This window comes from Thunnus maccoyii, chromosome 18, assembly GCF_910596095.1.
Source record: "Thunnus maccoyii chromosome 18, fThuMac1.1, whole genome shotgun sequence".
Classification (NCBI taxonomy): domain Eukaryota; kingdom Metazoa; phylum Chordata; class Actinopteri; order Scombriformes; family Scombridae; genus Thunnus; species Thunnus maccoyii.
This window is the reverse complement of record NC_056550.1, coordinates 6,919,192-6,935,390: the sequence shown is the minus strand read 5'-3', so window position 1 is coordinate 6,935,390 and position 16,199 is coordinate 6,919,192. Positions and strand designations below refer to the sequence as shown.

Sequence of the window (16,199 nt, the reverse complement as noted above, 5' to 3'; positions counted from 1 at the left end):
GAAATTGAGCAGAAATATTTGATCTGCAGTCTGCATAACCTGAGATTTCTGCGGCAGAAACTCTACACTCTCTGTTCTCCATTTGAGTGCAAACCTATCAAAGCCCGCCAGATTATCTTCTTTAATAATGGGCAACTGAAAGCAGAATGGTAATATTGGGATGAAAGTAATAGATTTTCACTTGCTCAGACATAAAAGAGAAGTCAGGAGAGGAGGGCGCTTTTGGTATTGTTGGGAGGCCTCTGGTTGTTTGTGTTTAATGATGGAGCCCTTTGTTGGGGATTCCCACATTTCCTGCCTCTAATCGTATTGATACCTCGGGGCAGAAGGGGGACTGGGTCCGGACTGGGTGGGCTATACGGTACCAGCAAAGCTGCAGATGATTTCCCAAAATTCATCACGCATGTCTTCAGATTGGAAACAGGCCCGCGCGCGTTGTGTGGTTCCAATAAGGAGAAAGCAGGAGCGTCAAATCACTGCAAAAGCTGAAGGTATGCCACTATAGGCGATACAGCTCCAAGATAAGCTGACACTAAAACTTTGGAAGCAAAACGTGTTGGAGTCTTTTCTGGGGACAAACAGCTGCAGGGACATTTTTAGAGCTGATAAAGGAGGAGGAGGTAATGCACCAAACTGTCCAGCACACGTGCAGCTGGCATTGATGTGAAATTTACAGATACGCCCTCCAATTTTTATTTCTGGTAATTTTGTAAGAACCCTCGCCATAAAAGATATGCAACATTAAATTTGGGGCCCACTGTAAGGTGTTTTTCGTCTTCTCTTTTTATAAAGAACTATAGAAACGTTGAAATCAATAGAGCTTTTTTCTTTTACCCAGAAGACACAGTACACACACACTTTAGCAATAACAAATCTGTATATCTAACAAAAACGACCATTGTAGAGATCTTATTTGTTTTGTATCGCAGATGAAGAAGTGGGAGAGTGCGCTTGGTGTAATAACATCATTTGGCAGGAATCAAACAGGGCTGGGAGATCTCACTGGATCATTCTGGATAAATGAACCTACATCCGTCCACGTCATGAAACAGGGCAAGATGAAGCTACTTCAGTTGAAATGTTTTCTTATCTCAGTGAAAACCTGAAGCTGTTCGCATGATTCAGAGGGTGATAAAAAGCTGAGCGTGTTTTTCATTGGGAGAGGTTGAACCCGCTTCAAAGAGCTGAGGTTGTTTTCACATAATGCCCCCCCACGCCCCTCCCTCTCATCTTGATTCCCTTAAAATCCTGGCAGTGCAGTGGACAATAATATAACGTGTAATTTAAGGTATCATGAATCATAACTGCATGAAACAAAGCCAGACACAAAACACACGCACACGCACACATGCACGCACACCCACATGTTTACTTAGGTCACTTTTGGGGACATTACATAGGCTTGCATTCATTTCCTGGAGACCCTAACCCTAACCATAACCACTACTTGCCTAACCTTGAACCTTACCTTCACCTTAATCTAACCCTAACCTTAACTAATGACCCAACAATCAGCTTTTTGCAAATTGGGGATATGGTTTTTGTCCCCAATTGGACAAGCCGTCCCCAATGAACTGGAATGTGTCCCCGAAAGTAGGATAAGTCAGAGCGCGCACACACGCACACACACACACGCATACAGAACGAGAGAGAGAGAGAGAGAGAGAGAGAGAGAGAGAGAGAGAGAGAGAGAGAGAGAGAGGGAGAGTTTAAAGGAGGATACATGTGTAAATTTCATGAGCTGAACTGGTCATTAACACAATATTTATGGGCTGACAAACGACCCCATAACATACAAAGTGATGCAACCTGTTCTCATCTTCTCACTGTACTCTTCTTGTCTGTAACTACTTTGCTCAGTCATTGTTGTGTTGCATTGTGTGGACCCGTTTATGATGAATGGCACATCTGTATTTTAAGGCCCATCAATCAGAGGACAGCTGCACGTGCAGACTTTGAGCCGCTATGGCGACATCTTGTGGTGTAAAAGTGAAACGTCTCCATGAAAGCGTCGCATCTACTGTAAAACCAAGAATATTAGGAATAACTAACACAACACAATTCAAAAGCAGTCTTGAAAACATTCAGCACCTCTCTAAAACAGTCTCAGTACAAACTGAACATTATAACTTTCATGGAGGTAATATTTATTGCACGGCAGTTTAGCTAGGTGTACCTAATATACACGGCAACTGAGTGTGTTTGGATTTAACTCTTAACAGTGTCAGACCCTGCATCATGTCAGTCTTTACAAACTTGCTTTAAATGTGTACATTGTTCAAACTCATACAGCTGTATTTCAAACTTGTTTTGTTTGTTTTCTTTTTTGATTTCCCAAAGTTTAGGTGACATTTAAGAGTTTTAACAGTTTAAAATGAATGGATACAACAGCAGTTTAGCATAATAGTTTTGTTTGGTAAAAGTCTGACAAACTATGATTTCATCTGTGAAGTTAAATCAACTGTGATCTATAAGTCCCCCTGGCATTTATAAACTGTTAATAAATGGTATATAACACACTTTAATGTAGTTATTAAGCAGATAAGTGTTTATTAATGTATTTATCAAAAACTATACCTCCTCCTACAGACACTCATAAGTGATGCTGCTGTATAAACAGATAAAGAATGACAATATAGTAAAATACAGTTGCAATAATATAAAACACATCTTCATAGGAGAAGTTATAATTGCTGACAAATACTGTACATTGAACACTTATAACTACATTACAGTGTGTTATAAACCATCTATTAAATGTTTCTATAATGCTTATAAATTCTAAATATTGAGGCTTAAAGTAAAGTGTTACTTGTACATTGAATGAAACAGCACTGAGTAGTTTGTTGAGCGTTTGTTTCTGGAGAGTTGACCTGAATACACACTGCTAACAACATTTCTCAACAATTTTAATTAGATTAGTCTGGTATTTGGCTGAATATTCATTCATTTTACAAGTTTAGGGTTTAGGGCGGTGTTTTATAGACCAGGTGGTCCACCTCTGCTAAAATCATTTAAAAAAATAACGTGCTTTTGTGAGAAATAACAGATGGTAAAAGAACTAAGGCGCTATCAAACTGTAAAAATAATTGTATTTAGTGTTTATTTAGTGTTATAATGAGATGAGACACGCCAGGATTTGACTGGTTTACAGCTGCAGCTAAACAATTTACTGGCAGGAACATTTAAATCATGAGGCCTGAGCTCATGATCATTAAGGTGAGGAGCAATTCTGGGTTGAAACTAAAAAACATACTGTATCTATTATACATTGAGTTGATGATTAATAATCAGATTATTTCATTAAAGTGATTAGACAGTTTTATAGGGAAAGTGTAGCCTATGTTTATATAATTATGGCCATTGATAAAAATTGAACTTGAACAGTTCAAATCATGAATATGTTGATATGCCAAATACTTTGGCTAGAAATACAATGTTATTTTGATAATGAAGTTATCATGTTAATGTTTGTGTAAGGGCACAATTTGACAGCAAGATGTTGATCACAAAATACTAATTAACTTCTTAAAGATGAAATTGGAATATAATTTATACTTATGATTCTCAAGTATTGTGTGCTCAGAGCTCAACTAAATCCTCTCCTACCTCTGGTGAATGTTAGTTTTACTGATTTAGAGAATTTTTAAGAATTCCTTCACACTTCCACTAGAGGGACCTCTTACACCAACAATGAAGATTTTATGGCTCTCAGAGAAACTTTTAATCACATCAATTGACAAGCTTTTGAAACTGAGCTGACACCAGAACTGTCTTTTATGTACACTTGAGTACTTTAAATGTCTAATATGGGATTTTTGGTGTAGAATTTCTCTCGGACATCATCTTGCTGTCAAGTGAACTGAACTCCATGTACGACACACTAACACAGTGCACTTTGGTCAGAGTGTCAGAATGCATCAGTGCTCTGCTGACCTCAGTGAGTATTTTTCTGCACGCCTTGACACGAAAACTACTATACCACGCCAAATGCCTGTGGAACACATGGCTGAATTTTCCAGCATTATTTTCTATTGAGAGTGACAGCAGCGGTTTGTCTGCAGTGTCGTGTTCGCCCCTGAGCTGCTGTCAGACGAGGCCTGAGGATGGAAGGAATGTAGATGTTGTGTTTTAAAGCTCAGCGTGTACCATGTTGACTGATTGTCAGGGGTCAGAGCTGCTGGCTGCAGCGACAGTGTACAGCAGAGAGCGAGCTATTAAACTGCAGGCTGTAATGAGAAGTTACGAGTGTGTGTTTGCTAGGCTTGTCTTGTCTTCTTGGCTTTACAGGCCGGAGTGGTTGATGTAGAGAGATGAGATGACACGATTTTAGCAGCGATGTGGTCGCAATGACAAAACATTCTCACATCCTGTTTTCTCCCTCCTGCAGCCTCAGATGGGATGCTTATCTTTCACTATCATCACTTTGACTGGCTTCGCTTTGACAGCATGTTACAGCTTGTCCAAAAGGGACACAGAAGCATTTCACAGAAATATGCATCTGGTATGAAGACAGTTTGTTTAGACCTGAAGGAAGAAACAAATGACAAGATCTCAGTAGCACAGTTCTGTGATATGAGTGGGCAGATGGAAGTGAATCTGGGCAGTGATACTCCCCTATCCAGTGTATAAACATACCCTGCAGGGCTGCAGCCACACTCTTTCTTTCATGAGGCTTTCCAAAGTCTGGATGTAAGAAATCTCAGAGGTCAGTGGGAACAGACCACCTGGTTTTGGCAATCCCTAAAAGACATAACTGCAAGATGCTTAGACTGCAACTCTGGACGGCCAAAGTTCTCCACAAACTCAGTGCTCAATTTCCAAACAGCTGTGAGAAAGATAGAAAAAATAAAGCAGACACCTACAAATGTTTTCAGAGTAGAACTCGAAATGCTCATATTATATGCTTCATTTTAATTATTAATTTTATGTATTATTTTAGGTATTTACACACTCTCTCTCTCTCTCTCTCTTAAGAAGGAGGTGTAATATTTGTCAGACCTGTTGGTGCGACATAAAAGCACCACAGTAAATTATTCCATGACATCTGAAGCAAGTGGTTCGGTCACATGCTTTGACCCCCCCTGCTCTCTCGTGAGCAAAGAGGCCCCACACAGCAACTGGTCCCCGGACACACTGGGGGTCACGACCCTTGGGTGCTCTGGTGTGTATTTAGAGGTCAGGCTGCTGTACTGAAAGCCTAGTTGCCTCCCAACACAGGCCCCTTCATAATCTATCAACACTGCTCTGACTGGGAGACACATAAGCACACTGGGAAGTAAGAAACATCAGATATAGTATTCAATTTAATTTATTTTAAGTATTTTTCTGTTAGAATAATCTAATAATAATAATAATAAGGCTACTTGGAAAGTGACCCATTTTAATCATAATTATGTCTTTATCTCTAAAACCAACCCTCACATTCTCATAATCACTGTCTGCATACACACTCAGACTGATACACTATACATGCTGCAGGTTTATGCTTCAGGAAAATCTTGCAGAAATAGTTTCACACATGCATTTGCTCAAGTTTTACACACAAATACGCACACACCAGTTCCACTTGGCCAACTGATCCTGACACCTTCAGCTGTGACACTACCACATTTCAGGGGTGATTCCCACTGGACAAGTGCAATGCTGACAAATACATTCCTGCACTGGCATGCCATCAGCAAACCCCACCTGGTCTCTTCCACATGTTGTGGAGGCCCACTGTCCCAAACTCTGTTGCCACCCATCATCATCCTCGAACAGCAGCAGTGCAGCCAGACAAACACAGGTGGAATATGGATAGATAAATAGTGTCATATGTGTTGAAATCTGTCTTACGTGCCACTCTACTGTTTTTTCAAAGCTAATGTTATTTTCTTAGGAATGAGGCTGTTTGTTCTGGAAATGCGTAGGTGGTGCAGGATGACAGATAGCTGGTGCTTCCGGTTTTTCATTTTGTGATGCACCTTTTGTAACCCAGATATAATGCACCAAATTATCTGTCATGGCAGAAGGTGCATATTACATGGACAATGTCAGATGCAACTCATGCAGCCTGACCCATATTGCTCCATATCTGTCGTTGAGCCTTGTGACATCTTGTTGAAAGACTAATGTTAGTAACTGTACAGTGTTCTCAATTAGCAATTAGCAATTGATGTTCACTAAGCTGTTGATGATGGTAGCAGATTTACCCCTTGAAAATCAAAGTAATTACAAACAATTGGTCCCAGACAGAAGTAGACAAAAACAGACTTCCCATTTCTAGCAATCAGCTGAAATGACAGCTGTCATTAGCAGAGTTTATCAGCTGCAGCTAGCTATCATTTTCTAATTAAGCTAACCTTAGCTTTAATGAGTTGGTTGAAAACACTGTGTCTGACTTTTAATGTTTCCGGTGAGAACCCAATGAAGGGGTCTTACATATAAACTTGATGGCTACAAAGATGATATTGTGCTTAAAGACTGAGGCTAGTATATTAATCTCAAGTTTTAAGTATGATAAGGAAAAATGTTAAGGCTAATAGATTGTTAACCTTGTTTAGTTGCATACGTGGACAAGCAAGATTTATTACGCTAGATTTCTGCTTTATTGTTTGCATTTTAAAACGGTATATCATTTTTAAAACAGTATATTTAACTTTTAACATTAGAAGACAATTGGCTTTTAGGATGAGTGTGTTTGGATGGGGTTGTTGGAGGGTTAATTTACTTGAATCCAATAGAGCAGGATAAAGCCACTAACATTAACCTACACCCTGATGCATCCTGGATTGACTTCCACACAGTGTGAAAATACTACACAGTGGATGTGTTAGTTGTAAACATGACTTTCTTTTTTTGCAGTTCCTGTAACCCTACGTATGAATGTATAATGTGTAGTACGTTATACATTCATTCGCCTTGGAAGTAACACTATTGTACTACTAGTACTACTACTATAAGTAGTGAGCAAGTTAGCTTGCTAACATGATAATGTTTGCAGTTTATGTTAGAGCAGATAAAAATATTGTTTAATCCATTTCCTACATGTTTGCTACACGTTTGGTTTTGGAGACAGTAAAAAAAGAAACTGTCATCCAAATTTAAATAGAGTATTTAAAGAGTAATACAGGTTTATTGAATGGTCAATTATGCTGAAATAACACTTAGTAACAAAGTTTTCCAATGTTACCATCTGACTTTAAATGCCATTGTTTTTAAAAATCTGTTTTAGCATGTGAATTCAGGGACAATTTAATGACCCACAGAGGAAAACTGTACTCTGTAAACAGCAGGTGAACTTTTACCACAGCTGGCTGGAGCAATGTGTTTGCCAAGAAATCACTCAATGTGTGTTTGGGGTGGTTACAGTGTGTCACAGTACTGATGATCAATGATGGATATATATGCTGATAAACCAACAGCAGCTTCCCTTTCTCTTTCCTGGGGATGAGTGTGTCATGATGGGAAATCCAGGTCACATGCTCACTCAGCCCCCCACACAAACCTGCATGTAATCGTGCATTCAGTCATGTAGGCACACATAAACACACATGCGTTGGCACGAACAGTTGACAGCTCTAACTGCTGGAGTCATGAGATTCTTACGACCTATAAAGGTAAACAGAAAAACTTTAAAAAAGTCTTTCCTTGATGTTAAATTAGCAACCCAGATAAATATTTACCCATTATTCACACTGTATTCTTACTAAGTAACTGTAACAAAGGGCAGACAAGTTTTGACAAGCCCTGCATGTTGGCATAATTGCTTAACATTGTCTACCTCAGAAATATTTCTAACTGTCTCCAGCTGACGAGAGAACGATTTATGACCAGCCATGACAGCTCATTGAATGTAGGCTTTAGAGCTGGAATGCCTTTCATTTGTGTGTGTGTGGGAAAAATGGTGAACTTGGCTATGAAAATGACCAAAGATATGCCAATTATGAAGAGTGCATGTCCCAAAGGCTCCAGTGTCCAAACTTATTATTGTCTGTCCAACTAACTGATGAGCCAAGAAAAACAGGAATGAAAGGGAAGCGCCTTATCTTTGGTGTCTTTGCCATCCAAGATGTGAAAACATCTGGCAGTCAAACAGATTTCTACTTTTTTAAAGATAAAATCTTTATTATTTCTGGCTTTACTTGACAGTTTCACACTAGAGTGTCAAGACGGTTTGTAAGAGAAGGGGTGAGGACTGTAGTGCAAAGAAATTATTCTTCCTTAATCCAACCTTACTGTCACAACACATAAGTACAGACATTTTACTGGGTGGTAGATGAAAAGAAAAGCTTATGGTAAAGGTGTACTTTATTGTAGTTTATTTTGGCAATCCTGTTTGCCAGCCATGTCATTAATGCTTAAGCTAATGCCAGCTTAGCATTTATCTCCAAAATGTGAATTTTTCACACACTTATACAAACAGCTCTGTTTTCAGCTTTGTGACAATGCATTTTTCAGATAATCCAATGGGTTTTAAATGGTTTATTTAGCCTAAGAAGCCGGAGGATTTTCGAAACCAACAAAGGCATACTTACCCTTCAATTTATCAAAAAAACCCAAAAAACAAACAACAACAACAACAACAACAACAACAACAACAACAAAACAATAAAAAGTCCAAATCACCAAAATTGGATTCAACTTAAAGTGATTCCACAATTTGATTGGTTGCATTGTTTCAATTTATTGCATCTATGTTGTAACATATCACTTAAAACCTGCATTAAGTGACATTTTTGATATTAACATTTTTACATCAACACAAGTGACTGTGCAATGTGAGAGAATCATTAATAATAACTCGAGGACACCCAACTCTGCCACCCAAAGCAGATTTTAGACAATTTTTGCAGATTTCAGCCTATTTTTTAGTCATGTGTGCAGCATAGATCTAGGGAAGGCAATGTTGGTCTGCTCTTCTTTCAGTCCAGATGGAAATATATTAACAATTATGGATTGCCATGAAATTTGTTCGTTCATGGTTCCCAGAGGATGAATTGTAATAACTTTGGTGACCCCCTGAAGTTTACATTTCAATTTTTCTAATACTTAAATAACTGAATACCTAAAAAACTAAAGACATTCCCATCAGTCAGCAGCTTTGTGCTAAACTAAGATGGTGAGTGAGTTAGCATACTGACATTAGCATTTAGCTCAAACTACCACTGTTTATAAGTACAGCCTGTGTGTTACATTAAAACTATTCGGTCTTTGGTTTTTATCAAAATAGAGTTATAGAAACATTCATTGTCATTCATCATTGATTGATTGATTGAGTCATTCATTTAAGAAACAATTGACCCACATCTCTTAACTCAGTAGATGCTGAAATCTTTGAAGCTTAATATTCAGAACAATCCTGAGAGCAAATAGGAGCATACTTCTAATGTGTGAGGGTATTTTATTGTTTGTTTTATGCGCTCTATAAGCTTATGTGCGCATGTGTCTGGTTTGCCCTTTTAATCCCTTTAGAAAGGGGATTGAGTATCGCCCCATATACCTCCTTTACCCAATACCACAGCACACGTGTTCACAGCACAATGAAGACATTGAATGAAGCGATCATCCCCAGGCACCTCTGGTACCCATAAATCTTCCCTACAGTTCAGAGGAGGATTCCTGCAGACAGTCTGGACCTCACTCTGGTCTGATCTGATCAAGTTGGACTTACACACTGACACACATATTCATGTAGACACACACCAGCACACAAACACTGAAGTCATTTTACCACTGACCTCATGATGATATGTATCTTTGGAAGTTTGAGCCCTGAGGAAGAAAAAGAAAATGTTCATGTTAACAGTTGGACCAAATGTTGACAATAAAGATGTCAGACAGGACCTGAGCAGAAATAAATCATCTCAAAGGAGACGATGATGCACACAATGTGTGAAGCTGTTGGGCCTGTTCAAGTGGTCACGGAGTAAAATGTTTTTACAAAGTAGTGCGTACATGAAGAAAGTTACAAATCAATCCAAGCTACACTGTTCAAACAAAACCAACTCTATTTCATCTGTCCTCACAATGTGATAAGATACACACTCTTTCAAACACATGCACAATGCATACAGCCATACACACACAGACACATAACCAAAGAAAATGTGTGCTCTTAGCCTTCTGCCCCTTCTGTGCTTGGCAGCAAAGCCTCAATCACACGATACCAAAATCCCTCACACGCTGCACCAGCTAGATGGGATCTACCTCTTTTCTACTGAATTCTTTCTTTTGTGCAACTCGAGCTTTGTGAAAAGCCAGAAGGTCTTTTTTTTCCATCTTTTTAAGCCACTGACTTTATGAGAAGAGTCATGTGAAAGGGAAGTAAAACAGGCTACAAGTTCAAATAAACCAAATCTGTTTGAAGTTTGAGTGGCTATAAATCACCTCTGTCAATCAAAAATATTTTCTCTGACCACAGTTCAATGACATAAGTGATGTTTCAATCCCAGTGGTGTATTTAAAGGTCCGCACTCTGTCTCTCTCTGTCCCTCAGTTTTGAAGGATGTGTTGTTAAAAATGGTACAAATTCAACCAGTGAGGTTTGCAGGAATGTATGTGTGCGTGTGTACATGGACTCAACAGAACTATATGTGTGCACTTTTACACCACATTAAAGGAATCGTTTTACATTTTAGGAAATAAGTTAATAGCTCTCTTGCTGAGAGTTAGTTGAGAAGATCAATACCACTCTGAGACATGAGCGTGGTATCAATCTTCTAATCTAACTCTTGACAAGATAAGCAAATTGCCCAAAATGTCAGACATTTCCTTTAAATTGCGTCAGTGGCACACAAACTCTATGCACGACTCTGATGTGCCAGCATGTGTTTTCAATGTGTACTGTACATACTGTGTGTGTGTGTGTGTGTGTGTGTGTGTGTGTGTATTTCATTGTACAAGCATGTACAGTATATACTTTTTTTGTCCATATGTGAGTGAGGCAACTGTGATTAGAGGGTGGCACTACAGTGTTACCCTCGGGCTAGTTCACCCTGTTATTTTCCCCCTTCAGCTCGTGCTCTTAATGGGGAGGGTGGGTCCGTGACCTGCCTCCCACGCACAACCACGGGAGAGGGAGGTACCCATTTCACACAACCCCTCTTGAGTGTCCGCAGAGGAGTGGTTGAGTTCACAGGCCCCCTCAGGCACTCCGCAGCCCCCGGCAGAAATCCACATTTCTCATAAAGGAGAGCTTATCGGAGCCCTGGGCCTCCTGGCCCAATCCTCCACTCTCTCCTCCTCACTGTGACACAGACAGTTAACATGCTCTCGTCACTGTCCTCCATCTGGACTCATGGAAGTAATCAAAAGCGATGAACCAGTGACACTGATGCAGGGTCGAGGCAAACTTTTAAGGATTTGGGCTCACTTCCCTTAAGCTTTCCAAACTGCAGCAGATAAATAAAAGAGACCGAGAGAGGCCAAGTGGTGACACAAGCAATATGTCTTGAGAGCTTTCTTTGGCATCATCTCTTCCTCTTGCTCTCACTTCTTTATACCCTATTTTCTTCTCTTCCTCTGGTTCTTTTTCCCGCCATCTCCCCTTCCCTGTTTCCCACCCACAACATTAAGAAACTCAGAAAGGAAGGCACCACCGTAAAGCAAACAGCCTGGGGCCTTGTTTAGCCGGGGCACTGTGTGAAGGAAGGGAACCATTTGAAAGAGCAAGAAAAACAAAAAACAATAATAAAATCGCCATTGGGTTGCACACAGTGGATTCCGTTGTGCTGAAAGTTTGAGGTTTGGGATCATTAAGCTTTAAAGAGAGTTAAAACAATACTGGATGAGCAGAGAGACTGTGCTCAATAGCAGCACAATGACTGGCAAACAACTCTGTGGTCCCACTGTCTGCACTTGGCGGTCTGATGCTTCCACCCGAATGAACGGTTCAGTCTAACAACATTTCCAAGACAGCATTCAGAGCGGTACAGTAAGGACTAAGAACACACTAGACCAACAAAACAAATCTCTACTGATCTCGCCTGATATTATAGTACAAAAGATTTTTTATTACTTTGTGTATCACGTACACTCGTGAGGGTTTCAAATGTGCTCAGTGAAACAGTGTTTCTCTCTATGGGAGCTTCAAACATTAGTTTGTGGTCGCAGGGTTTCTGTTTAGCTCACAGGGACTGATTCGCCCCCTGCAGTAAGAGTGCATTACCATAGTAAATGTAGGGGGTTTTCACCTCCAGGCATGATAGCATCACCGCAGGACACTAAATCCTCTTAACCGAGGCCATCTACAATAGTCAGATCAATAGCACGTTAAAAAGAAAATTCCGGCTGGATAAATGTGCTGGGTTATTTAAAGACCATTAAAGCTGCACTGACTTGATTTTGATTGTTGGTGATGTTGTGGTGAGGTCTTATACTGCATGATTTTATGGAGCACTGTGCTGTTTGATGTCTGTCTTTTAAACGGTAATGTCTTTTGTTGTTTTGTTTGTCTGGCAATCACCATGGACACACAAGGAATGTCTGAAAGAATAACTAAACTAAATTTAACTTTTATTTCTATATTAACAATGGTATTCGTGACTGTCATGTGAAACAGGTCGCTCGTAGCGATGAAGCCACTGAGAATCATAACCCAACTCTGCAATTCCCCTCAGCTTTACAGAGTGTTTTAATGTCTTTTAACTCATGTTTTGATTTTCCAGCCCACAGATTTACCGTTTTGGTTCACTCTCACTGCTCTTATCAACTTAGTTTCCATCTGAAGCAGCTCTAAAAACCCACTGTACATACCTACTCAGCGCCAAACGGAAGACAAAAATTTGGCGACTAGCTGGTGAACACGGTGGAACATTTAGCAGCTAAAGAGCCAGATATTTCCATCAGGAGTTGGTGGAGACCTAAAACAGAGCTAAAGGAGAGTGGATATTGGACTTACATTCTTTGGGTGGCCAGGAACACGAGTGGATGTGTAAATGAGCAACTGAGCTAACATGTTCATGACAAGAACTTTGTGTTGTGTTTTAAGCTTATTTTGCTGCCCCAAAGTGACCAAAAATGTATTATTGCAGCTTTAAAAAGACCATAATTGAATCTTTTAAAGATGGACAAAGGACTTTTGTCTGATGCTGTGTTTGTTTTCCACTGCACAGGAAACTAACCGAATTATCAATCTTTAACTAGCTAACTGACCAAATTAATCATTTTGTTTATCATGATACTGACGTAACATTATACTGACTTTATATTGGCACCAGTAGAATCCAAGAAGTTGATGGCAAGGAAGAATCTTTCAAGAAATCTCAATGTTGTTTTAGCTTCTCCTTTATTAATAACATGTGCAGCATGTAGTGTATCCTGCAATTAAAGAATAATTTCAATTTTCTACGCTACATTTGAAAGAAACATACACTTATTCTTGAAATTATTGTTGGCATAAAAGCAACCTTTGCTGAGGTTTGAGGTTTGTTTAAAAAATATAAACGCATATTTTAGTAGAGAAGGGGATTTGTGATGTTTTTCCACTTTTAATGCACAAATAAAAAAAATTTTTAAAAAATATTTGCCACTTTGCCCACTTCTGAAAATGGTGAAAACCAAGTCAGGTCTGGTTACATCTGAAATATATTCAAACACACACCCCACTGTCAGTCCAAACATTCCTGCCACAGCAGTTCCCAGACTCCCACTGTTCAACAGAACTGTAAAACATCATTGGAAACACTAAATACTCTTCAGAAACTAAACTAAACACTTAAAAAAAACACTTCAGAAAACATTCCTCCCACTTGGCAGTCTGGGAAAGACACTAAACGAGGCCATAATATGGAATGATGATGATGCATAATGTATTACAATATAAATCCTGCATTTTTGCATTTCAGGTAGATCTGTAGCATGTAGACACACATTCCTTAGCAAACTATGCTTGTTTATCTTGGCCTGTTTTTCAATCACACACACAGCAACCAGACAAAAACAGGTTCCTGTGCATGTAAAGAGAACGAAACAAAAAACAATATAACACAAACTTCAGAGGCAGCAAGCAAGATTATGTGTCAGTCATGCCACCCTCAGACAAAAACCACAGGGCATGCTGTCTGTCTTCTGACTATGAGAATTGTGGCTGGAAATCAATGTATGACTGAAGCTGAAACAGCAATCTGGGTCAAACCTCAACTCACGTTGCTCATACATGCTCATGTTTCTGTTTAATCAGCTCAAAATACAAGCAAGCTTCAAGCCATTATTGATGTTATTGTGTGTAATAAATTTACCTGAAATTATTTTTAGGAGTAAATTCGCAGGGACTCCAGGTCACTGCCGTCCAGCCTGTTACCCCTGAATAGCCAGTCTGCTCTGCTTCAATGCGCTTGTTCAGGAGGTTATAACACTGCCACTGGGGTTGAATCTCTAATGTCATGTTGCAGAGATTCTTGCACACACAAATTCCCACAGTATGTTGTAATAACGTCCCGCAGGCATCAGCTGCTAATGCAATTTGTTGGGTTGAGTTGGAGGTATTTATGGTCAGTTTTTGAGGAGGAAACGAAACCTGTTAACATCATAACAGAAATGATGGGAATTCAAACACAAAGTGAGGTGTTACATCACTTAGAGAAAAAAAAGCCACTAAGAGTACAGACTTCATGCTTTGACGCCAGTGCTCTGTTTCTTGTTCTCTGTGTGCCGATATCTCTTTGTTTCCCCTGTAGACAGGCCCCAGTAATCTCTGAGGCTTTAACTGAGCAACGGCATTAATCAAGTACAGTTTATTTAAGAATATAATCCCCATATTTACCAAACTGCGAGTGTGAGGCTAGTATCTCTAGTCATGTTATAAGACCTGTGATTAACTATGACATAAGACAGAAGAAGTGATAGTGAGGAGCCAGAGGCCCAAGGAGAAACATGACTTGTTTGCATTTAGTTTATCTTATCAGGAATCACATGCTCTGTTTAGTATCTCCTGCAAAAAATGCAGAAAACAGGTTTACAGTGTATCAGGGAAGCCTAAAGCCTAGATGCTCATGACAGCTCTAGTGATCTTACTATTTTAACACAATGATTCCCAACCAGGGGTGTGTGGACCCCTGGGGGCATTTCCACAGTTGACAGGGATACATAGAAAGATTCTCGAATAGCTATATTAATTTATAGTATAGCTATACTAATTAAAAAAAAAAAAAACAACATTACTGTAACTGCAATTGAAAGTGAATGAAAACTAGTTAGCAAGGGAGCAAAGAAGTTAGCTAAAAGTAATGAATAAATAGCTGAAATAGCTAAAAGTAAAAGTATACAGTGAGAAAGTTGAAAGTAATGGATGGTTGAAATAGATAGCTATACATATATACATATATATATATATATATATATATATATATATATATATATATATATATATATATATATATATATATATACATATATATATATATATATATATATATATATATATATATATATGTATATAGTGATGACATCAGTGGTGAGAAGCTAAAAGTAATGGATGAATTGTTAAAATGTCCATGCAAACCTGACCAAACCAACCCAAACACTGACAGTTCAACTGTATGAAAATTTTACTGTAACAACATTCACATTTATATGATGAATAGTTACAAAACACCCACCTTAAAATTGGAACATGCTGGGTGGTTTTGACTAAAGGGTGCTTGAGTTCATCTGAAAAAGGTTGGGAGCCTCATTTCTAACAGCCTGTTTGTTTATTTGTATTCATTCACAATGTGTATGTCACAAGGAAATGTTCCCTTTTAAGCATCTTTAAATAAAAAGTAAAAACTTGTTGTGAAAATCATCTTATATCACACATAAAACTAATGAAAATAAAAATGTTTGGATGAAAATTTTGCTGGCATATTGTGGTGAGTATTTCAAATGCATCAACTTCTCAGGACTAGATAGAGCCAATCTTCTATCATCAGACCATGTGTGGTAATAAATTCTACATCAGTACAGGAGCTTGAAACATCATATTATAAAACTGTCAACCTGAAGAGGTGTGAGGGTTTACACATGATAACAGTAGGGCATGAGGCACATCTGTGGCAGATATATCAGCTGTTGAGAGGAAATGACCTGATTATACCAGATGACTGTGAGACTGTCGGTGACACTGCTGCTGGTGCTTGCTGTGGTTAGGTCAGCTGGGGATAATGTATGTTTGTGTTCTTGCATATCTTTAAAAAGGAAGACGAAATGCCCTCACAAGGATAGAGAGGTAAGGAGAT

The 16,199-nt window shown here is 39.0% G+C and overlaps 1 long non-coding RNA gene across 2 annotated transcripts in view; it reads right to left on the bottom strand.

Annotated features, from left to right (window-relative positions):
* LOC121883459 overlaps positions 1-16,199 on the bottom strand; it is a 42,150-nt gene that overhangs the window by 18,223 nt on the left and 7,728 nt on the right. For both annotated transcript variants that reach the window (XR_006092221.1, XR_006092222.1), the window contains exon 3: positions 9,723-9,756. This is a non-coding gene — a long non-coding RNA (uncharacterized LOC121883459). The remainder of the gene's footprint in view (positions 1-9,722; positions 9,757-16,199) is intronic.